Here is a 26,570-nt window from a genome sequence, read left to right as displayed (position 1 = left end):
GTAAAAGGGAGTCAATAGAGACCCATCTGCCTTCAGAAAGGCCGCTAAGGCCTCCAGCTGCCCACAGCTGGAGGCATCTGAACAGCATAGACATAACCCAAATCGGCCACTGTGCTTGCCCAAAAAACGTCCCGCAGCTGCAACTCAAATAACGACCCGTCACCCATTGCCCTAGTGCCTGCCTTACCATTCCGAGCCTGTTAACATACTCCTGTACATATTGGGTCTTGTCGTGACAAGGAAATTGTGGATTCAGCTGAGACTAATTTACTTCCCCTTCAATGATTAGTGCGCCAATTTGTCCACGCGAATTTGACCACCTTGCAAGCACTGGTGCGGCTACAACTATGAGTCCTGAATAATTTCCAGAGCAAACCATGTAGTAAATTAACTCCGCTGGTGGTTAGCAACCTGCTTCCAGCACAGTATATCCTTCCTCTCCATGTTGTCAATTTGAAAAAGTTCCTTTCATGATTTTGAAACGTATTCTGGCAATGTTCACAAAGGATGTTGGTTTACCCTAGAGCAACGCAAGGTTTTAGTTCAGAAACAATTGAACCTTTAAAACAGTATTGAAGCTTCAAAGAATTTGGCTTTACAAGGAAGAGTCGATCAAATTTCTTCTAACGTGTTTTCTGAAGTACTTCAAACCTTGGTCACGTCACTTAAGGCATTGCTCGCTTTTTTATAAAAACTGACAAACTCTCATTTATTTTCTTTCAAAAGGATGGAAAAATAGAGATTTGTATTAAAAATGTTTATCAAAGAGGGTGCCTGCAAGTCGACAGAAGTCACAGAACCGCTTATATTGTCATGGCTGATACGTGATAGTGTCGCATTTAGATATTGTTGAGCTAGAGAGAGAGAGAGACTTTCGCAAGGAAACAGCAGTTTCCATCATGTGTGTAGGAATAATAACGAAAGTTTGCATGGGTGTACAGAATGTGTCGCTTTTGATGTCTAAATGACAAGTTCCTCTATCCTTGCACAATTAAACGAAACCCTGACATATTTTAATTGAATTGGGGGAAAACTGTGACTAACTTGTGGTCTAAGCAGCAGCATTGGCAGTAAGAGGGGGGCCACGTTCTGGTGGAGAACCATGCTCCCTCTTTCATCGGCTCTTTTCTTGACAACTTCTCGCGTTTCCCAACGCTCGCAGCTGGGGACCTTGGAGGCAGAAAGGGAGCAACAACTACGGAGCCCACAAGCCATCAGGGCTTAGCGTCACCCTCCCGCCACGCCCTCCACAGGTGAATAAAGGCGGCCGCATCATCCCGCATCGCGGGGAAAACTGTGACTAACTTGCGGTCTAAGCAGCAGCATTGGCAGTAGGAGGGGGCCACGTTCTGGTGGAGAACCACGCTCCCCCTTTTATCGGCGCTTTTCTTGACAACTTCTCGCGTTTCCCGCTTCGCGGGAAAAGCTCGCAGCTGGGGACCTTGGAGGCAGAAAGGGAGCAACAACTACGGAGCCCACAAGCCATCAGGGCTTAGCGTCACCCTCCCACCATGCCCTCCACAGGTGAATAAAGGCGGCCGCATCATCCCGCATCGCGGGGAAAACTGTGACTAACTTGCGGTCTAAGCAGCAGCATTGGCAGTAGGAGGGGGCCACGTTCTGGTGGAGAACCACGCTCCCCCTTTTATCGGCCCCTTTTCTTGACAACTTCTCGCGTTTCCCGCTTTGCGGGAAACGCTCGCAGCTGGGGACCTTGGAGGCAGAAAGGGAGCAACAACTACGGAGCCCACAAGCCATCAGGGCTTAGCATCACCCTTCTGCCACGCCCTCCACAGGTGAATAAAGGCGGCCGCATCGCGGGGAAAACTGTGACTAACTTGCAGTCTAAGCAGCAGCATTGGCTGTAAGAGGGGGCCACGTTCTGGTGGAGAACCACGCTCCCCCTTTTATCAGCGCTTCCTCTGTGGAGGGCGTCCGCCACGCCCTCCACAGCTGAATAAAGGCGGCCGCATCATCCTGCATCGCGGGACGAGCCGGGCAAAGCCCGGGCAAAGGGCGGGCCATCAGAGCCAGGAAGAGACTGGACTGGGTCTCCCCCTTTGTTTTCTTCTGATTAGTAAGACTTAAGTAACGTGTTTAATTGCTATTTTAAAATGTATACATATTTGTAATTTGTATTATTTTTGTGTTTTAGATCTCTTGATATAGGCGCAAGTACTAGGCCAATGGCACATAAAAACCAGAAAGGGAATAAGCAGGGAAATAAGGGGGGGTGGCTTAACCGGCACTCTAGATGCATTCATCACTAGGGCAGCTTCTGTATTGGAGAAGGAGATAGCGTTAACACAACGTCGCATATCCCTTGACCCTGTGTTTCTGAGAAGATCATCACTAGGGGTGATAGCCTTGGCACTATCTCCAGACCGCCCACCCATCATCAGTGCCCAACATGAAACAACACCCCAAACTCAGGAAGATCTCTCTATTATATTAGATATTAGTGGGGTAGCCCCAAGTATTGACTCTTTTATGGTCTACCCTAGAGCAGTTCCTACCCTTAGTTACAGCTCGCCATTAGCAAACAAATCAGTGATTAAACAAACTACTTCTGAATGCGCACTGGATTCCCCCCTTAATTTAAAGTGCAAGCACGGTGGAAATCACCCCTGCGGCGGACGTTCTAAGAAGAAAAAAGTAATCTCGCCTAAATGTAGGGATAAGGTAACTGAGGATAGGACTACCAGACCTATGCAGACTGAGAATAGTGGTCTTAAACGCCATAGCCCCCTTGCCGATATAGCAGAAACAGTATATAATGACAACCGGAGCAAAGAGTGCTCGCTAGAAAATGTTGAACATCTGGTTAAATCTTTAATTTTACCCCTAGTGGAACGAACCAGAAGGATAAGTGAACAGTTGAGAAGTCTTGAGAAAATTACCATGGCTAATTCTGTAATGATAAAAAAGTTGATGGATATCCAAACTTCGCAAATTAGCATTCTCACATCACAGACAGAGGAAAAGCTCCCATTACCTAGTGAGAAGCCAGGCAAAGGAGGTAAACAACCAAATTAATCTGTATTAAGGCAAGAATAAACAAGCAAACAAACCTCAGGATAACCCAACTAGAGGAGGAGATAAAAAAGTTAGAACTCAAACACATAAACTCCAAACACGACATCGCAGTACTAAACACCCTAACACAACACAATTATGAATACACTAAAATCATAAGCGAAAGAGCAGGACTGTCGTTCAACAAATGCAAAGCACTTGATCTTTGTGAGTCCAATAGAGCAGGGAAACTTCTGGTGTCATACCTGAAGCACAAATGTAACCTAGTAGCGATCTCAACAATCAATGACACACACAACAAAACACACACAAGACACAAAGAAATCCTCAGGACATTCAAAGACTTCTACTCAGACCTATACAAAACGGAGCATTCAAGGAAGAATGTACAAGGTACCTAGAGAGACTGCGACTCCCCAAGCTAGACCAAGCAGATACAGCAAGTCTAGGACAAGAAATCAGCTGCAGAGAGATAGAAATGGCTGTTAAGTCCTATAAAAAATAAGAAGGCCCGGCCCGGATGGATACACAGCTGAGTTCTATAAAGCCTTCCTACACTGACTAGCCTCAATCATGAAAAAGGTCTTTAACCAAACTGCAACTTCACGGATGGTCCCGCTAACAATGACAGAAGCAACAATAATAGTCATCTCAAAAGAAGGCAAAAACCACCAACTCCCGAAAAACTATAGGCCCATATCACTCATCAATGTAGACTGAAAGATCTAAGCCAAAATCCTGGCAGCCAGACTGAACAGGGTCCTACCCAAACTATTTAGTAACACCCAATTCGGCTTTTACATGATTATTCTGCCACGTACTAGAACAGGTCTCAAGGAGACCGACACCAGCAGTAGCCATAGCACTAGACGCAGAGAAGGCCTTCGATAAAGTATCCTGGGCCTTCATAGAACAATGTACGTGCACCTTTCACCTAGGGGTGGACTACATCAGGATGACAATGGCCCTTTACCAGACTCCCTCAGCTCGCATCACGATAAATGGAACACCCTCTGACCCATTCAAGCTCCAACAAGGAACCAGACAAGGGTGCCAGCTCTTGCCGTCACTCTTCCTCCTGGCTCTAGAACCCCTCATCCAGGACATTAAACTTAATGACAGCATAAGAGGGGTCGACATTAATGGGGCGGTAGTAAAACTGGCTGCCTCTCTGATGACATTCTGATATGACTGAACAACCAAAACCCTCAATAAAGGTGCTAATGTCCACAATAAAGGATTACTCAGAACTTTCGGGATACAAACTTATCAAGGAAAAATCAGAATGTAAACCACTAAACATCTACTGCGCTAGAATCATGCTGGGAGAGTCAGGTCTGGCCTGGCACACAGGTCACATCAAATACCTAAGAATACTCTTTGGCGCTGACCTAATAACCACCAAATGCCACAATGAGAAACTCTTACCAGGAAAAGTAAAGAAACAACTAGAAGCCTGGTCACCTAAATTCATGACATGGTGGAGACGAATCGAAACATTAAAAATGATGATCACGACCCTGATAAACTACCTGTCAGGCATGCTCCAAATCCTCCTATTAGATGAATTCCACCAAAAGATCGATAAAATGTGCACCAAATTCATGTGGCGCGACAAGAAGGCGAGGATTAGTATTAAGAAATTGAGACTTCCGAAATTACAAGGGGGAGTGAACCTAGCACATTTTAAGCTATTTCAACTAGCCTTCCTAGCTAAACAAGGTACACAATGGGTTGCCCATATACCAGAACACACTCCAGTGTGGATACAGGTGGAAAAAGCCATTCTGAACAATCTGAACCCACTAGCCCTACTAACATCAAAGGCACACCCACACTGTGGTAGCGCTCCTAAAACTGGACAAAAAATGGAGGTCAGCATTAAAGGATCCAAATCAGAATCACTCTGGTTGAATAACAATATCAAATAAAAGAGGAAAAGTCTCAAATTCGACACATGGATAGCAAAGGGCATTTTGCACCCACACCAATTGGAAAAAGAAACATCACCGATTACATTCTCCATACTGAAAACATCACACCCGCTAGAGGACTTAGACCTGTATAGATTCCTAAAGATAAAAGCAGCCCTGTCAAAATCAAAAATAGTGAGTACCCAACCCTCGATCTTCCAGTGCGTAGCAAACATAAACAAAATAGGCAACCAAGCCTCGCAACTATACAAAATACTTTGCCCCAAAAATACAAAACTCAACAACAAAACAAAGGAATAGTGGGATAAACTTATCCCCACGCTAACTGAACACGAGTGGAATAACCTGTGGTCCTCCGCCACCCGAAACAAGATCACCACAGTCTTAGCTCAAACTAAACTTTGGTTACTCCACAAAACATTCTGGACCCCAGTACGCTTACACACACTAGGCCTCAGGGATAGTCCACTCTGCTGGAACTGCAACACAGGGAAAGGGGACCTAGAACACCTGATCTTCCACTGCCCAACACTCAAGGGTTTCTGTGGTAGGGTGTTTGACTTCATAGACAATGTCTTTAAGTGCAAGATTATAAGAGACTTTGCCTCGCTCACCACGGCATATATTCAAACTGATCTCCCCTCAGAGGGAGAGATGGAACTAATGGACCTGCTACTGACAGGGGTGGTCAAATTGGTGATAACGAACTGGAAAGACACCACCAAGACTACCTACAAAGGCTGGTTCAACAGGGTCACCCGCCTCGCCTCAGAGGAGCGGATCAACTGGTGTTGCAATATTCTCCCTGGAAAGCATCATCCAGGGGCTTGTGGGAAGTCCTGGACAAAGCACTGGTCCCGTACAAACCCCCATAAGAAACCGACCCGTACACGCCTATGTGCCGTGCAGTACCTACCGGGCAACGGGCATGTAGGTGACTAGGGCCATATATATAGCCAAATCAACATGATATATCTACCGGTTTGTCTGTCCTATCCTTCTCCTCTGCTTATTCCTAACTTTCCTGTACTTTCCTATCTTACACCTACCTCTCTACAAAAGTTTAGCCAGCAATGGGAGACATGCTCAAAATGTACTGTTCTACTCTGTCTATGCCAGCGGCGGCAATCCCACATAACAAACGTATGTATTATGCATATATAACATCATAAAAAATAAATTAAAAAAAACCTAGGCAGTTTTTAAATGTTCCCTAGATACCCATTCTAGGACTAATGGTCAACTATGAATTTAGGGTTATGCATACTATCACCCGTTCCAGTGCCCCTGACACAAAAAGTCTCAAATATAAATATGGAGACATTAGCATTTCCTGTGAAAAAATGACCTATTTCTGGTAAACAGGTCGCTACAGTATTTGGACCCAGACTCCCAGGAAACCCTACCAAACCCAGAAATTTCTCAAAACTAGACACTGAGCAGAATTTAGGGTCATCTGACATGCATGGATCCCAAGACATTTGTCAATCTTTGTCTAAAATCACACATTTTCCTCACATTTCTGTGATGGTTACTTCCAGAATCTGCAGGGATCGTCAAATTTCCTACCAACAAGTGTTCACATTCTTCCCCTGTTACAAATGATGCTCCTTTTGTGTCTAGGCCTTGCAGGCATGAAACAAATGTCTGCAAAACACAACGTGGAGGCATTAACATTACTTGTAATAAAAAAAAAAATATTCTGTTTTGGTGAAAAGGATAGGTGTAGTATTTGGGCCTGAGCTCTGCCTCCACCCAGGGAGACCTTCTAAACCCAGACTTTTCAGAAAACTGGACACACAGTGGAGTCCTGTTAGGTCTGACTAGCTTTTATCCCACAATGTTTATTTGCACACAGTGCCTCACAAAAAAAAAATGTTTCCTAAAATGTTCCCTTTTCCTCACATGTTTGCAATTACAACTTCTGTAATCTGTGGGGATCCACAAAATTCCTTCTGACCAATGTTCCGACACCACTCACAATAAAATCTCTACCTCTCTTGTGTGGATGGACACAAAGGTCTAAAAACGCAACATAGAGACATCAGGATTTATTATCCCAAAAATTACCTAATCTGGTCATATGGTTAGCTGCACTATTTGCCTTGGCTGTCACCCAAGAAAACCTACCAAACTCAAACATTCTCGAAAATAAACTGGATATCAAGGAATTTTAAGGTAGTGAGTCTTAAGTCGAACCAGTGCAAAAAGAGCACATGATGGACAGAATGCGGAACAGTGTCAAACATCCACACCTGAATGTAAGGCCACTTCTGATCAGGGCCTCTGCTCATTGCATACATTAATAGGTCAGCCCAGGGAGAGAATGGGAATAACACCTCTACCGAGTTGGTAAAAGGGAGTCAATAGAGACCCATCTGCCTTCAGAAAGGCCGCTAAGGCCTCCAGCTGCCCACAGCTGGAGGCATCTGAACAGCATAGACATAACCCAAATCGGCCACTGTGCTTGCCCAAAAAACGTCCCGCAGCTGCAACTCAAATAACGACCCGTCACCCATTGCCCTAGTGCCTGCCTTACCATTCCGAGCCTGTTAACATACTCCTGTACATATTGGGTCTTGTCGTGACAAGGAAATTGTGGATTCAGCTGAGACTAATTTACTTCCCCTTCAATGATTAGTGCGCCAATTTGTCCACGCGAATTTGACCACCTTGCAAGCACTGGTGCGGCTACAACTATGAGTCCTGAATAATTTCCAGAGCAAACCATGTAGTAAATTAACTCCGCTGGTGGTTAGCAACCTGCTTCCAGCACAGTATATCCTTCCTCTCCATGTTGTCAATTTGAAAAAGTTCCTTTCATGATTTTGAAACGTATTCTGGCAATGTTCACAAAGGATGTTGGTTTACCCTAGAGCAACGCAAGGTTTTAGTTCAGAAACAATTGAACCTTTAAAACAGTATTGAAGCTTCAAAGAATTTGGCTTTACAAGGAAGAGTCGATCAAATTTCTTCTAACGTGTTTTCTGAAGTACTTCAAACCTTGGTCACGTCACTTAAGGCATTGCTCGCTTTTTTATAAAAACTGACAAACTCTCATTTATTTTCTTTCAAAAGGATGGAAAAATAGAGATTTGTATTAAAAATGTTTATCAAAGAGGGTGCCTGCAAGTCGACAGAAGTCACAGAACCGCTTATATTGTCATGGCTGATACGTGATAGTGTCGCATTTAGATATTGTTGAGCTAGAGAGAGAGAGAGACTTTCGCAAGGAAACAGCAGTTTCCATCATGTGTGTAGGAATAATAACGAAAGTTTGCATGGGTGTACAGAATGTGTCGCTTTTGATGTCTAAATGACAAGTTCCTCTATCCTTGCACAATTAAACGAAACCCTGACATATTTTAATTGAATTGGGGGAAAACTGTGACTAACTTGTGGTCTAAGCAGCAGCATTGGCAGTAAGAGGGGGGCCACGTTCTGGTGGAGAACCATGCTCCCTCTTTCATCGGCTCTTTTCTTGACAACTTCTCGCGTTTCCCAACGCTCGCAGCTGGGGACCTTGGAGGCAGAAAGGGAGCAACAACTACGGAGCCCACAAGCCATCAGGGCTTAGCGTCACCCTCCCGCCACGCCCTCCACAGGTGAATAAAGGCGGCCGCATCATCCCGCATCGCGGGGAAAACTGTGACTAACTTGCGGTCTAAGCAGCAGCATTGGCAGTAGGAGGGGGCCACGTTCTGGTGGAGAACCACGCTCCCCCTTTTATCGGCGCTTTTCTTGACAACTTCTCGCGTTTCCCGCTTCGCGGGAAAAGCTCGCAGCTGGGGACCTTGGAGGCAGAAAGGGAGCAACAACTACGGAGCCCACAAGCCATCAGGGCTTAGCGTCACCCTCCCACCATGCCCTCCACAGGTGAATAAAGGCGGCCGCATCATCCCGCATCGCGGGGAAAACTGTGACTAACTTGCGGTCTAAGCAGCAGCATTGGCAGTATGAGGGGGCCACGTTCTGGTGGAGAACCACGCTCCCCCTTTTATCGGCCCCTTTTCTTGACAACTTCTCGCGTTTCCCGCTTTGCGGGAAACGCTCGCAGCTGGGGACCTTGGAGGCAGAAAGGGAGCAACAACTACGGAGCCCACAAGCCATCAGGGCTTAGCATCACCCTTCTGCCACGCCCTCCACAGGTGAATAAAGGCGGCCGCATCGCGGGGAAAACTGTGACTAACTTGCAGTCTAAGCAGCAGCATTGGCTGTAAGAGGGGGCCACGTTCTGGTGGAGAACCACGCTCCCCCTTTTATCAGCGCTTCCTCTGTGGAGGGCGTCCGCCACGCCCTCCACAGCTGAATAAAGGCGGCCGCATCATCCTGCATCGCGGGACGAGCCGGGCAAAGCCCGGGCAAAGGGCGGGCCATCAGAGCCAGGAAGAGACTGGACTGGGTCTCCCCCTTTGTTTTCTTCTGATTAGTAAGACTTAAGTAACGTGTTTAATTGCTATTTTAAAATGTATACATATTTGTAATTTGTATTATTTTTGTGTTTTAGATCTCTTGATATAGGCGCAAGTACTAGGCCAATGGCACATAAAAACCAGAAAGGGAATAAGCAGGGAAATAAGGGGGGGTGGCTTAACCGGCACTCTAGATGCATTCATCACTAGGGCAGCTTCTGTATTGGAGAAGGAGATAGCGTTAACACAACGTCGCATATCCCTTGACCCTGTGTTTCTGAGAAGATCATCACTAGGGGTGATAGCCTTGGCACTATCTCCAGACCGCCCACCCATCATCAGTGCCCAACATGAAACAACACCCCAAACTCAGGAAGATCTCTCTATTATATTAGATATTAGTGGGGTAGCCCCAAGTATTGACTCTTTTATGGTCTACCCTAGAGCAGTTCCTACCCTTAGTTACAGCTCGCCATTAGCAAACAAATCAGTGATTAAACAAACTACTTCTGAATGCGCACTGGATTCCCCCCTTAATTTAAAGTGCAAGCACGGTGGAAATCACCCCTGCGGCGGACGTTCTAAGAAGAAAAAAGTAATCTCGCCTAAATGTAGGGATAAGGTAACTGAGGATAGGACTACCAGACCTATGCAGACTGAGAATAGTGGTCTTAAACGCCATAGCCCCCTTGCCGATATAGCAGAAACAGTATATAATGACAACCGGAGCAAAGAGTGCTCGCTAGAAAATGTTGAACATCTGGTTAAATCTTTAATTTTACCCCTAGTGGAACGAACCAGAAGGATAAGTGAACAGTTGAGAAGTCTTGAGAAAATTACCATGGCTAATTCTGTAATGATAAAAAAGTTGATGGATATCCAAACTTCGCAAATTAGCATTCTCACATCACAGACAGAGGAAAAGCTCCCATTACCTAGTGAGAAGCCAGGCAAAGGAGGTAAACAACCACCCAAGCCACCCAATGGCAAAACAACAGGCGAGGCCCCTCAGGCAGACAGACCTGTGCTAAATGAAGGTCACCCCGAAGGCCAAAAAGAAAGACCAATAAAGAGGTTGGAAATTGCAGAATATAGAGTGGAAGGGCAAAAGGCCGTGCTAACCACAAATAAGGGAAAAGGTAAGAGAATCGACCTTCCCCCAGACTCATACCTATACGTTATTGTGTTGGCTGGTGTCCCTGAGTGGAAGCATGGCAGGGATGAAACCTTCCAAGAATTAAAAAATAAAGTCATATTTTGGCTAGGAAGAAACCGACCCCTTAGACCAGATCTACAAGGGGAAATTCTAAATGTAAGGAGAGTAAGCTGGTTAGGCAATCAAGCTAAGATTATCGAAGGAGACTGTATCATAGTATATTTTAGAGATCCATGAGTGGTACAGTTTATAAGTGGTAACCCGAATCATGATAATCCTGGTGGTATCTTCTCCTTTGATTTAAGCTACTTCTATCCAACGGCCGCCGTCGCTTTTGGTGGTCAGAGGCCTTATAATTCCCATTATGGAAGTCACAACAACCTACCAAGAACCTGACCCAATGTTCCTTTGATTCTAAGCATGAATAGAGGCTTTTTGCCTAACATCCTACATCAGGGCTGTAACTATTTTCCGGCAGGGGATCAATTTAATGCTCCAACTAGTAATTATTTTGAACCCCTGTCCGGGCTTGGGGGGGTGGATTGACCAATGGGGGAGAAGGTAACCCCTATTGGCACTGTAAACCCCTCGCACCCTTTATTTGTGGCTAACAAGGTGAGCTTGGACACTCCTGACTATTCATGTTCAAACAATGATATCAATGAGCCTGTACATACTGATATGATTGCTAAGATTATCCTGTTGGATTTAAATGTGAGTGAGGTGATAGCGGGTTGTGACATGGGAAAGGTAATGAATTCCCCTGACGTTACTTATAGTAATATAAAGGATAAACAGTCAATTATCTTCTGGAACATCGCCAGACTCAGGGCTAAATTAGATAACCCACTATGGGTCAAACAGACCAACGATCACAATGTCATATGCTTACAAGAAACATGGGCCAAGGAAGCGTATCATTTAAATGGTTTTCAAACTATATTTCCCCCAGCCATAGGATCAACACACGGTAGAGCCAAAGGGGGGATCAGTACTTATGTTTCAAATTGTTTTAAATGTAAAAGTCTGGGGATTTTTTATAACCATCGTTTTTATCATATAGTAGGACTGCACATGAATAAAACATTCTGTATTTTGATTGTAAATTTATACAATAATATTCCATCGGCAGATATTCCTGCAGTCTTTAAACCCCTGAGATCTGAACTCAACAGACTTTGCAGTAGAGGTGTAAATGGGAACTGTGGTCTAATGGTTGACAGGGAGTCTACACTGGCTCACTTTGAACACACAGTAACGGGGGACATATTAAACGAAATTCTGTTTATGAATGACTTAAGTTTTGCAGACAAACTGTGCCAGCCAGAGGTACCCTTCTCGGCAACTTTCATGGGTAGAGGGCTGTCTTCGATAATTGATTATATCTTGATCTCTACCTATTACGGTAACAGTGTTTCCAATTAGAGCTTGCTGGAAACTCCCTTAAGTGATAATTTTCCCATTAGGGTGGAAATAGTAGACCCATGTGCTGCCCCCATTATTGATGATACATCCAGGTTGAACTCGAGAGACATTGATATCTCAAAACAGAATGGATATTCCTTAAAATGGACTAAGGTTGTACCCGAGGAATTCTTGTGCAATTTAATTAAGGCCTGTAAACTGTGTTTCGGTGTTTGTTTGGATTTGGATGCTGATTACACTGAAACAATTAATAGTTTCAGGCAAATAACTACATGTATAAAGAATAACTTATGGGTGGAAGTAAAGAACCAAAAAGGTAAAAATAGTGGCTGGTTTGATTCCGCATGCACTAAGGCATATTCCAAAGGGCCTATTATGATTGTGGATTTGCCACATCCTCTGGGCCGGCGGAAGCCACCGCCGGCCCGGAGGATGCGGGAAAACCGCCACGGAGCCTAGAAAGACCCACCGCCAAATTAGGATGGCTGGTGGGTCTTGCATTCAGTCCGCAGCTTTTCCGCCGTGGTCGCCTTCCGACCGCGGCGGAAAAGCTATAACATGTCTGGCGGTGTCTATCAGACACCGCCAGCCATATTATGATGGTGTAAAATGTATGCTTTTCCGCTGCGGCTTTTCCGCCGTGGAAAAGCATACGGACCATCACTTCGGGGGCCCGTTGTGGGCCCCCTGGGTGAAGGGGGTGTGGGGGGTGCACATGGGGGGTACCTATGGTACCCCCCTGCATTTGCGTGAACAAAGCAGAAGGCACCGCGCGGTGCCTGCCGCTTTGTGCACGTAAATGCGGTGCATGCATTTTTAACATTGCGGCGGGTGCAACTTGAAGCTGCACCCCCGCAATGTTAAAGATAGAGGATGTTACCGCCACCCTGGCGGTCACATCCTAATCTGCACGGAGGGAACGCCGCAGCCCATGCGGACGTTCCCTCCTACTCTGGGATCGCGGACGGACTCAAGTCCGTCCGCAATCCTAATCGACCCCTAAAACGGGCTTTGAGTAATTCCGCTAGAGAGCAGAAGCAGATTAGGGAGCTTTGTAAAGCATATAAAACTGCGATAAAAAAGAGGAGGGACATGCTGAAGATGGAGGCATGGGGGGCATTAATTGAAGCTTCTCAAATGAAAGATATGACAGCCTTTTGGAAGGCAGTCAATGCACCATATTTTAAGGATAACACTATGGCACGGATGGAGATCGCTATCACTGAAGACGACTGGGTGTGCCATTTTGAAACCCTTTATAGTACCCCGATAGTCTCTATGGACTTACAAAGGGAGTCGATTGAGACGGACTCGCTTAGTGTGCCCAGTAACAAAGAGGTGTTGAACTTCACCTTAGAAGTAGTAATTAAGGCCATTAATCTAAGTCAGGGGGGTAAGGCACCCGGTCCGGATGGAGACCCGGTGGATATTTTTAAACATAACATATCTTTTTGGGCGCCATTGCTTACTAAAACTTTTTACGCTGCCAGCTCGGTGGGACTTGACAGTACTTGGTACGAGTCGATTATAGTACCCATCTTTAAAAAGGGCATCAGGGCTAGTTGTGTGTGCTACCGCCCAATATCCCTGCTCGATTCAACCATTAAAATTATTGGTAGGGTTATCCTAAATAGACTGCACCTATGGGCAGAGGAACACAAGGTTATTAGCGACTTGCAATATGGCTTCAGAAATGGAGTTGGGACTATAGACCAATGTCTTAACCTTTCCATCCTCCTTGAGAAATACACTAAGGCCAAGGGAGGCATGCTGTTTTTAACCTTTGTGGATTTGACATCCGCCTTTGACTGTGTAACTCACAGCAAATTGTGGTCAATTATAGTCCGGCTGGGTGTCGAGGACAACATTATTCAATTTCTTAGAGAGCTATATAATGGTGCCAGGGCCACGATTAGATACGGTAAAGGAGGGGAATGTACCAGAATGTTCAAAATTGCAAGGGGAGTGAGGCAAGGCTGTGTCCTTGCCCCTTTTTTATTTAATATCCTCATTAATGACTTAGAGAAGACCTTGCTACAGGAGTGCCAAGATATGTCTACGGCATCAAATCGCTACATTCCTGCACTTATTTATGGAGATTATGCCGTCCTGATGGCAAGGACCCCCGTAGCCATGCAAAAAATGATTTCATCATTCACCACCTTTATGACTAACTTGGACCTGAAGGTTAACAGTGCCAAAACGTTTTGTATGAACTGCGATAGAGGAGCTAATCAGAAAAGAAGATCTATGTTTATTGGCTCCAAATCATTGGACTACACCTCAACTTTCCCATATTTGGGAATACTGTTTGATAGTACAGGCCAGTGGGGTAGCGCAGTGAAAAGTAGAAATCTATTGTTTGCCAAGTCAATAATGGCCCTTAAATTATTCAGTAAAAAGATGGGGAAGAAACCAGTCAAGGAGCTATTGTGCATATATAAAGCAAGTTGTGTTGCGGTTGCAACCTTTGGGGCAGGAATCTGGGGGGATAATGTCTCAACCTTACAGCTAATGGAGAATGGATTCTTGAGGTACCTTTTATCCATCCCAGCGAGTATGTCCACCCATAATTGCCACACTGAACTAGGCCTGACATATTTAGAAGATATCATCAAAGTACAGCCGGTTCTCTTGTGGCACAGGGTACGGACAACGGATGAATGCCATTTGAACCGTTTAATCCTAATGGACTCCCTGAAATTAGATTGTGTTAATCGGGTGAAGTGGTTGAGATATGTAAAGTCATTTCTTGTTAACATAGATCATCTTGACTACTATGATGACCCCCTATTAATGATTGAGGTCCCGAGAAAAGTACTTACAAAATTATGCATTACTTACTTAGAGAACTGCAGGGAGAAAATTTAATTCACCAAAAAATCGGTGACCGCTCATCAGCTGATTCTAACATCTGAGGCTATTCAACCTTATCTAACCATGCAGATGAAAGATAACATAAGGTTTCTATTGATTCGATTTAGATTTGGGATCTTATTTAGATTATTATGCTTTCCTGTTACTAATGACTGGTCGCGATGTATCAGCAAATGTCCCTACGATGATATGCCTACTCAATCAGAAAAAAATATTTTTTTCTTTTGCAAATTTTATTCATCGCCACGGAGAAGATGGATTATCCCTATGTTAAGGTGTTTGAACCTAAGACAGTGTCGACCTGCCTTTTTATTAATTAATTCAGAAGCTTGAAGATATATTTACAGTAGCATCTGTCTCGGCATTTCTTAACAATGTTTTTTATCTACGGAAAACTATAGTTATTTACATTTTTAACTGAATTGAGCCTATGATGTTTAAATATTTGTTTTTGTTTATTTGTATTATTTCTGTAACTATAATGAATGATATATATGTTATGATTATATGTATTTTTATGGTTATTTATGTAATTTAACCGAATAAAATCTTTGAATTTGAATTTTGAATTGACATGTCTTTATTGCAATTAGCTCAATCATAACAACATCTTTTGTAAATAGTACCTATTTTACACAATATATCTTTGTTATGTTATTTGTAAAGTGGGCGCTCACCAGCAATGGCATCCCTGAGCTGAGAAGGTGAATATGTGCCTTGTTGTGCCTGAGGTAGGTTGGTTAATTCAAAAGCCTGGTATTCAGCTTCCTGCAGAGTTCAAGAGAGGAGGAGGCTTTGATGTGGAGTATGAGGTCGTCGCAAGCTTGAGGAGCGATGTAAGAGAACACCCGTCCTTCTGTTCTGGGTACCATTTGGTACTAGTTGAACTTGGTATTATGAGCAAGCTGCAAGTTTAAACAGAGATGGTGTCCACTCCTTTTATCATGTAGTCTGCTGGCTTGTGAAATATAAAAAAAAATGGTTAACAGTTGTTTATGCACAGGATGTGTGCTAGTAGGAATCCTGCATAGTTGAGGTGAATGGGTAGTTGATGGAAGGAGATGTAACTGTTCAAGTATGTGGGGCCTGCAATATGTGTGTGAGGAGTCTGAAATCAGTGTGTTGTGTTTCAGGAGCAAGTAGACCTCTCTGAGGTGTGATGTGAGTTCTGTGTGGGAGGTTGCGGATGAGTCTGGCTGTCGATGGTTTGTAGTCCTCAGGTGAGTTGCTTGGTGAACCTGGTGTAGAGTTGGCTTTTATCTAGTTAGCGACTTCAGTCATGCGTGCAGTGGACTTCTTTCTTGTGTTTTGGGTCTTTTCTGTGAAGGAAAATATGAGCTACCTGTTGTCGGCATAGAATAAGATATTGATGTCATGTGAGTGGATTGCATTGGCCAGTGGGATCATGTATGCATTGAAGTGGGTGGGGATGAATGATGAACATTGAGGCACTCTACAGATGAGTTTGCAGGCTTCCAAGAAGTAAAGTGCGAGGATGACAGCTTGTGTTCTGTCCATTAAGAAGAAGCAGATGCAGAAGAGAGAAGTTCCTTGAATGCCATTCTTGAGCATGGTGGTGGTAAATCTGTGGTGGTTTGGGATGTGTATGCTGTAACTGGTGAGGACATAGTATCTCCAGGTCATTGTTGTCAGCTGCAATGTTGCTGGTTGTGGAGACAATTGAGTCCAATAAGTGTTTGGCAGTATGGATGGGTTTAGTAACGTGCTGAGTGAGTCTGAGGTTTAGTAGATGGGTTGTAGAGTTTGGGTCAGTACGGTCTTCTAGGTGGAAGTTAAGGTCTACAAGTAGGATGTAGATGCTGACATTCACGATGATGGATGCAACAAAGTTCATGATGTCACTGGCAAAAATGGTACAGGGTCTTGGTTGTCTGTATATGAGGCTTACACTGAAGGAGAAGTTGGCTGTGATGTTGATTTTGAAATGAGATGTTCCATGTAGCTGGCTGGGGTGTTCTTGCAGGTTGTGCAGCTGATGGTGTCTTCTGAAAATGATGGCGACTTCACATCTGGTCTGGTTCTGACAGTTTTATCTGGTAATCTTGTAGCCAGCCGGGATGGTTGTAATGATGTCCAGTACAGATGTTGGGTTTAGCCATATTTACAGGAGGAAGAGCTGGTCCGGATCATAATCTTGCAGTAGGTCTCATATCTCTCTCGCATGTTTTGTGAGCCTGGACCCCCATCAGCACTGAAGACACCAACATCATGAACTCCATCCACTCCGGCTCCCCCTCCGACCCATGCCCTCATCATATCTTCAACAAAGCCGACACCATCATCGCGCCCCAGCTCCGGAACGTCAATAACATCTCCTTCGCGTCAGCCTCCTTACCCGAGAGCTGGAAGCACGCAGAAATCAACGCCCTTCTGAAGAAACCCACAGCGGACCCCAAAGACCTCAAGAACTTCCGCCCCATCTCTCTTCTTCCCTTCCCGGCTAAAGTCATTGAGAAGACCGTCAACAAACAGCTGACTGCCTTCCTCGAGGCAAACAATTCGCTCGACCCATCCCAGTCCGGATTTCGAGCCAACCACATCACCGAGACTGCCCTCATCGCAGCCACCGACGACATTAGGACCCTGATGGACAATGGAGAAACAACGTCCTCATCCTCCTAGACCTCTCAGCCGCCTTCGATACCGTCGGCCACCGCACCCTAATAACCCGCCTCTTCAATCCAAGGAAGGGCCTGGACTGGATCACCTCGTTCCTCTCCGACAGAACCCAGAGAGTCCGCCTCCTCCCCTTCCGCTCAGCGGCCACCGAGACCATCTGTGGCGTACCGCAAGGCTCCTCGCTCAGCCCAACCCTCTTCAATATCTATGATCCCCCTCGCCGCCGTCGCACGCAAACACAACATCAACATCATCTCCTATGCCGACGACACCCAGCTGATACTCTCCCTCACCAAAGACCCAGCCACCGCCAAAACCAACCTCCAGGAAGGAATGAAGGACGTCGCAGAACGGATGAGGCTCAGTCGCCTGAAGCTGAACTCAGACAAGACGGAGGTCCTCATCGTCGGACAATACCCGTCCGCCTGGCACTACTCTTGGTGGCCCTCAACACTGGGCTCCGCGCAGACACCCTCTGACCACACTCGCAACCTGGGATTCATCCTGGACTCCTCCCTCACGATGGCCAAGCAAGTCAACGCTGTCTCATCCTCCTGCTTCAACACCCTGCGCATGCTCTGAAAAATCTTCAAATGCATCCCCACCGAAACCAGAAAGACCGTCACCCAGGCCCTCGTCGTCAGCCGACTGGACTACCGAAACGCCCTTTACGCAGGAACCACCGTCAAACTTCAGAAACGGCTACAACGCATACAGAACGCCTCAGCACAACTCGTCCTCGATATCCCCCGCCACAGCCACATATCCGCCCAACTTAGAAACCTACACTGGCTCCCCATCAGCAAAAGGATCACGTTTAAGCTCCTCACCCACGCACACAAGGCGCTCCACGACATAGGCCCTGAATACCTCAACAACCGCCTCTCATTTTACACCCCCACCCGCCAGTTCCGATCCACCACCCTCGCCACCGTCTCACGGATTCGCAGAACCACCACCGGAGGAGGATCATTCTCCTACCTGGCAGCCAAGACATGGTACTCCCTCCCCGCACACCTACGAATGACCCAGGACCATCTCACCTTCAGGAAACATCTCAAGACCCGGCTCTTCGAGCAGTAGCAGCACCCCTCCCTCCCCCCCTCAGCGCCTTGAGACCCTCACGGATGAGTAGCGCGCTCTATAAAAGTTTTGTTTGATTGATTGATTGATTGATATTTTGCAATAAATGTGACTCTATCCTAAACATGGCGCTGACACCATTGCAATGAGGTGTAAAGGTGTGTGTGTGTGTGTGGTGCTAATCAGAGTGATTGCTTGCCACTGTTCAGGAGAGAGCACAAGAGTGCTATCTCTCAGTGGATATGGGGTTTTCTTGCCGTCTATATCTCACACAAACATATCAGGAACTTTAATTGCTTTAGTTGCTGCACTGCATTGGGTTACATCTTTATAAATCTGCCCCTTCATCGTCCATGTTTCCTTTTTTTTTAAACTAGCATCAAAGGGCCACATGTACAGCGGATATTTGCATGCGCGAACGGGTACAAACCCTATTTTTCTACTCGCAAAAATTGGCGGTAGTGTTTTGCGACTCACTATTAGGATGGCCAGCCATTCCCAATGGGGTTGCAAATTGCGAGTGCCTCATGAATATGCATGACGTATGCAATTTGCGACTGAATCGTTTTTGGCCACTATAGGTGTGGCAGGGTATATTCAGACATGAGTCCCTTTCTCACTGCTCCATCAGGATTCAAGCAAGCCGGGCCGAAGAGGCTGAAATGCCAGAAACCGGTCCCCGGTAGCTTGTCTCCTTTCTGGTGAAGAATTGGCTTGGTAGTTTGGTCTGCCCTGTTCCCATGATGCACTGGGCCAGGGACAGACTAATTTGCATATAGCCAGGTTCTGAGCTGGGATAGGGCAGTGAGATAAATAACGGTGATGGATCAAGCCCTGATCTTTGGACTGGGTAAGAGTGGTCTGCTTAATTCAGACACTCTGTTCATCACTACCCCCTTTTCTGAATCGTTTTTGGCCACTATAGGTGTGGCAGGGTATACTCAGACATGAGTCCCTTTATCACTGCTCCATCAGGATTCAAGCAAGCCGGGCCGAAGAGGCTGAAATGCCAGAAACCGGTCCCCGGTAGCTTGTCTCCTTTCTGGTGAAGAATTGGCTTGGTAGTTTGGTCTGCCCTGTTCCCATGATGCACTGGGCCAGGGACAGACTAATTTGCATATAGCCAGGTTCTGAGCTGGGATGGGGCAGTGAGATAAATAACGGTGATGGATCAAGCCCTGATCTTTGGACTGGGTAAGAGTGGTCTGCTTAATTCAGACACTCTGTTCATCACCACCCCCTTTTCTGAATCGTTTTTGGCCACTATAGGTGTGGCAGGGTATACTCAGACATGAGTCCCTTTCTCACTGCTCCATCAGGATTCAAGCAAGCCGGGCCGAAGAGGCTGAAATGCCAGAAACCGGTCCCCGGTAGCTTGTCTCCTTTCTGGTGAAGAATTGGCTTGGTAGTTTGGTCTGACCTGTTCCCATGATGCACTGGGCCAGGGACAGACTAATTTGCATATAGCCAGGTTCTGAGCTGGGATGGGGCAGTGAGATAAATAACGGTGATGGATCAAGCCCTGATCTTTGGACTGGGTAAGAGTGGTCTGCTTAATTCAGACACTCTGTTCATCACCACCCCCTTTTCTGAATCGTTTTTGGCCACTATAGGTGTGGCAGGGTATACTCAGACATGAGTCCCTTTCTCACTGCTCCATCAGGATTCAAGCATGCCGGGCCGAAGAGGCTGACATGCCAGAAACCGGTCCCGGTAGCTTGTCTCCTTTCTGGTGAAGAATTGGCTTGGTAGTTTGGTCTGCCCTGTTCCCATGATGCACTGGGCCAGGGACAGACTAATTTGCATATAGCCAGGTTCTGAGCTGGGATGGGGCAGTGAGATAAATAACGGTGATGGATCAAGCCCTGATCTTTGGACTGGGTAAGAGTGGTCTGCTTAATTCAGACACTCTGTTCATCACCACCCCCTTTTCTGAATCGTTTTTGGCCACTATAGGTGTGGCAGGGTATACTCAGACATGAGTCCCTTTCTCACTGCTCCATCAGGATTCAAGCAAGCCGGGCCGAAGAGGCTGAAATGCCAGAAACCGGTCCCCGGTAGCTTGTCTCCTTTCTGGTGAAGAATTGGCTTGGTAGTTTGGTCTGCCCTGTTCCCATGATGCACTGGGCCAGGGACAGACTAATTTGCATATAGCCAGGTTCTGAGCTGGGATGGGGCAGTGAGATAAATAACGGTGATGGATCAAGCCCTGATCTTTGGACTGGGTAAGAGTGGTCTGCTTAATTCAGACACTCTGTTCATCACCACCCCCTTTTCTGAATCGTTTTTGGCCACTATAGGTGTGGCAGGGTATACTCAGACATGAGTCCCTTTCTCACTGCTCCATCAGGATTCAAGCAAGCCGGGCCGAAGAGGCTGAAATGCCAGAAACCGGTCCCCGGTAGCTTGTCTCCTTTCTGGTGAAGAATTGGCTTGGTAGTTTGGTCTGCCCTGTTCCCATGATGCACTGGGCCAGGGACAGACTAATTTGCATATAGCCAGGTTCTGAGCTGGGATGGGGCAGTGAGATAAATAACGGTGATGGATCAAGCCCTGATCTTTGGACTGGGTAAGAGTGGTCTGCTTAATTCAGACACTCTGTTCATCACCACCCCCTTTTCTGAATCATCACTGTTCAGGAGAGAGCACAAGAGTGCTATCTGTCAGTGGATATGGGGTTTTCTTGCCGTCTATATCTCACACAAACATATCAGGAACTTTAATTGCTTTAGTTGCTGCACTGCATTGGGTTACATCTTTATAAATCTGCCCCTTCATCGTCCATGTTTCCTTTTTTTTTAAACTAGCATCAAAGGGCCACATGTACAGCGGATATTTGCATGCGCAAACGGGTACAAACCCTATTTTTCTACTCGCAAAAATTGGCGGTAGTGTTTTGCGACTCACTATTAGGATGGCCAGCCATTCCCAATGGGGTTGCAAATTGCGAGTGCCTCATGAATATGCATGACGTATGCAATTTGCGACCCCATTGGGAATCGCAATCATTGTCGCAGTCACTGTTGTACATACCAATTTGCGAGTCGCAAATTGCGAGTCACAAATTCCTTGGTCGTACATCTGGCCCTAGATATTTTATTTGCACAATCATGAATTTTTGCTTTACTGTATATTTGTATGGGGCACTCTACCAGACCCAGTAGTACAGCAATATTTTGTTGTTCTCTCTTCATAGTTGCTTGAAATTCCTACATCTATTGTCACATGTTAATTTGATAAAAATGCTCTAATGTGAATTTATTCACTTTAAAATTGGAAAAGGTGTTAAAAATATTAAATGAAATCATACATTAATAACACTGACAATGAGCTGGATCAGAAACATGTTTGACTGGTGCTATTTCTGGCCCATGGTGGTAGGTAAAACAGCATTTGGTGCAAACACCTTTCACCACTGTAATATAAAATGAGATTTCTGGCAGTACTAATGTGTAAGAAGTATGCCTGTGTATATTTCTTGTAGTGGTAATGTAGTCTGTTGATTTTCTGAACTGCTGGGTGGTTGTGCTGTATTATTTCGATGTGATGCTGTGATGCTGTGTTGCACTGTGGTTGAGGTGCTGCAATCTATTTCACTATTATGTGGCGTTCAAAATTAATATTGTTTCAAGACTATGGGTCTTTACTATCACTGCAAAAATGTTGTGATGTCCAGAATATTGAGGGGCAGAATATCATTAGCAAGAAGACTGTATTTAATACTCTTTCATTTATTATTGATTTATAAAATATTATACTGGGTGTTTGAAAATATTTTCTTATTGTGAGTATTTACTTTATTGTTAATTGCTTGTAACTACTTATTAGCATGGTTATATTTTGGGACTGGTGATATATTGAAATAGTTATATTTTTCTTATTTTTTTTTATTTGCTGCTAGGTTATTTGAATTATAGGGTAGTAGTGTGGGAAGTGTGTAATAATATATATTTTATAAAATTCACGAAATTGTTAATTTAGTTTTTAATTGTAAATTGTTAATTTGATTATTAATTAAAGGAATTAATGAACTAATTATAATATATGGGGGCCAATTACGATGATGGTTGGAAAGACTCTGACTGCTAGTCGGAAGTTTTCTGACCGTGGTTGGAGGCTTTCTGACCGAATCAGTCAGTTTGCGGTCTGACCGCTGGATTAATATGTCGGCGTTCGGAATGTAAACCGGCTAGTCATTCTGACTCGGTTCCCACCGGCACTCGGAGTATTCCTGTTGGCCGGAACCACACAGTAATCCCCTATGGATGGCGTTTCCACCATCGCGAATACGAGATCGGTTTCCCACAGCCTTTCTGTGCCAGCCTTTCCAACACGGAAAGGCTGTCGGAAATCAACTTTGGGGCCCCTAGTAGGGTCACCTTGCCTCCATGACCTTTGGTTGGTGGGTGAGAGGATACCTAGGGAACCCTCCTGTACAACTCTGCACTGTGTGGCAGGTACCATGGGGTGCCTGCCACAGGGTGCTGGGTATTACACACACCCTCCATTTCTCCATAGGAGCCTGTGCTACGGCCGGTTTACAACCTTAACACAAGCTCCCATAGAGAACAGTGGGAATCTGACCAAACACTGTTTGGTCGCATCATAATCAGGCAGTTGGAACCACCGACTTCAGATTGGTCTAGCCAGAGTCCGAGAGGGTATCCAATATTGTAATCGGCCCAATAATGTTTTGTGCAATTTGTAATGTTACATTTCAAAATGTATGTATTAATTGGTATTTTAAGTGTAAAGTTTGTATGTATGTTATATATCATAATTAGCACTTTTTATACCATTTTGAAGTGGGTTGCTGGTTTGTAGTAGAGTGGTTTGAAAAATAATTTTAATAGATTTATGTAATTTAATTGGTTACATTGTTTAGTATTAAATATGTCAATTATTAAATCTTTTTTTATTATATTATGAATATTTTTTTTGAAAAACAAAATATTCATAATTGGTTTTTATTATATTAATAATATTTTGTTTTCTTATTTGCTGTTGTGTTTGTGTTGATGTGGGGTGGTGGTATTTATAAATATACATTTTCATTTTCAAATTTATTGATTAAATACATAGCCTTGTAATCATGTTTTTCTTCCTTTGGTGTATTATATGTCTAAATAATTTTATGCATTTCACATATTTTGGGTGATTATATTATGTTTAGTTTGTTTTATGAGTAAGTACTATTTTCAACTTGAATTCATTTTTAAATTTTTCTATTGTTATTTACAATTGTTGACAGCTTTTTTAGATTTTTTTGTAAATTTTAATTTAATCTGTATAAATTATAAATAGGATACATTTTAAATGAATTCATATAATGTGCTTTTCAAAGTAATACTTTTAAAAATTATTTTCGATATTTTGATAGTTTGATTTTATGCAATGATTTTTTAATCCATAATACTTAGGAATTGCAATTTTCAGACAGTTTTTTTCTAAAGTGATTAACATTTTCTACTACTGGTCATATTGGATTGGCAATAATAGAAATAATCTCTTCAAAGTTCAACAATTTCTCTACTGTTGCTTAGTTTGGAGTGGGAATGCCACATGTGGCTGATCCAAAGACCGGCATTGGCTCCGCTGATACTAAGCCTGGTTTGGGAATAGTAAATATAACCACTCCAAAGATCAACTTTTTCTATTGTTGCTCAGATTGGAGTGGAAATATTAAATCCAGCCCCTTCAAAATCAACATCTTCCCTACTGTTGCTCACGTTGTACGGCCCGATTATGAAGCGGTTAGGAAAGCATTCCCACCGAATTAGTTTGGGAATGGTTTCCAACTGACTCAGAGTGAGAGAATCCAACTGACAAATTACGATACATCCGATGCTTCCAGATACGATTGGGTCAGCATCCTATTGACTTCAATGGGAGCCTGAATGCATAGGCTTCCATTGAAGAAAGGGGTGGCTGGGGAAAATTGGGCACCATTTGGCGGGCACCGCCTGGTGTCTGCTACAATGTGCATGGCTGGTAAGGGTGACCCATGGGCACCCCCGCAGGCCAGATTAGGAAGGCTCCAGGTGCAGGGGGGCCCGCTACAGGCCCCCAAAGTCTGATTTTAACTGCCGATTCAAGTGGGATGGCACGAGTCGGAAAGGCTGTTTGAATTCCAGCATAGTAATCGGTTGTTCGGAAACACGCCAGTAGGCACATACTATTCTGCTCCGTAAAAGCTTGGTCATTCCAAATGCCACTGGGTTCGGCTTTGGGATATTTCTAACACCTAACTCGCATCGTAATCGGTCAGTCGGAAACCTTTTCCAATTCGGTCAGAAAGACACGTTCCCGATCCGATTCGGAAGGAGCAAATGCTGTCAGGAGGCCTTCCTAACCACATCGTAATCGGGTCTGTAGTGAAAACAGTACATCTGACCCCTCCAAATCCACCATTTGCTAATATTACTCAGGTTGAAAGTTGTTGATCTGACCTGTCCAAAGTTCAATGAGTTGCCTAATGTTGCCCAGGTCGTAGTGGTAATTGTAAATCTGACCCCTCCAATTTCCAACACTTTCCATACTTTAGCTCAGGATGGATTGGGAGCAATACATCTGATCCATCCAAAGTTCAACACTTTTTATACTGTTGCTTAGTTTCCTGTCGGAAAAAGAAAAACAGACCTCTCTAAAGTCCAGCATTTTTCCCACTATTGCTCATATTGGAGTGAGAATAGTAAATCAGTCTCATACTATTTCTACTATTGCCAGTTTGGTATGGGACCATTATAAATTTGACCCCTCCAAAGTCCAATACTTTCACTGCCATTGCATAGATTAGAGGAGGAATAGTAAATATGATTTTCTTTCACATATGTGTTATTTAATGTTTGTATGAATCAAGTTATATTGGAATGTTTGTTTATGTTTTTTAAATGTTATTATATTTGAAGTTTTAATTGTACGCATTTTTCCTCTTGTATTCAATTTATGTGTATTTTTATTTAAGTGTGTTAGATTTTATTTAAATTAGTATTTCTGAATATTTTTTCATTTGCATTTTCTAATTCTTGTAACATTTTACTGTTGTAGACATATTTTTCTAATGTAATCTTCAAGTAAATCTTTATTTTCATTTTATGTTTTTATGTTATATACTTAAAAGTGATTTTGTTGTTTTTTGTTATAATAATGTGTGTTATATTTTTTGTTTTAATGATTTCCTAATTTTATTTTATAGTTGCATTTTTTATAATTGATTTACATATCTATAAATGTATGGTGGTTTTGTAAAGTATAAATCAATATTTATTTATATGGAGTTATTGTTTGATTTAATATTTTTTATAAATGGTTCTATAGTTATATATTTATTCATAAAATATTTTAACATTGGATATTTTACATATTAATTTTGCATTATTTCATTTCTCCTTGTTTTTCTTTATAAAATATGTTTCAGTACAGTTCAGTTCAACTTTATTCGGATATAATAGTAACCATGAAAGCACAAATATATAAATACATCACAATAATTAATAAGATAAAAATTCCATATACATATATACAAAGTGGCTAGTGCAAGGACGACCATCATATTAATATATACAATTAATTAAAACAGTTCACAGATTGTATATATGATCAAGGAACCATCATAGACCTACGCGCCCTTATTGCAGTTTTTAAAAAAGTGCCAGTGCGGAAAATCAATTCCCCATTGTCTAAGTCTAATATACAAAGATATGCTGCCTCCAAGGTAGTTGGTCTTCTCTTATTAAAATATGAATAAAATAACTGTTTAGAATATTTAAGATAGTATTTACAGAAGAATATAAAGTGCGTAGTGGTTTGCTCACTCCTCCCGTCACAAGGGCACACATTTTGATTAAAATTTGGGCTATAGCCCAGTGGGAAACAGAGTGCAAAACGGATTATGTCTGCTCTTAGTCGTAACAAAAGGCTCCTTTCCCAGCGGCGTATTGGTAGAATCAAATACATGCGAAGCGGATAGCAATGCTGTTCTATGGCCATATAATTTCGCACAAATTT

This window comes from Lissotriton helveticus, chromosome 6, assembly GCF_964261635.1.
Source record: "Lissotriton helveticus chromosome 6, aLisHel1.1, whole genome shotgun sequence".
NCBI classification, from domain to species: domain Eukaryota; kingdom Metazoa; phylum Chordata; class Amphibia; order Caudata; family Salamandridae; genus Lissotriton; species Lissotriton helveticus.
Note: the sequence above shows the minus strand (reverse complement) of the source record.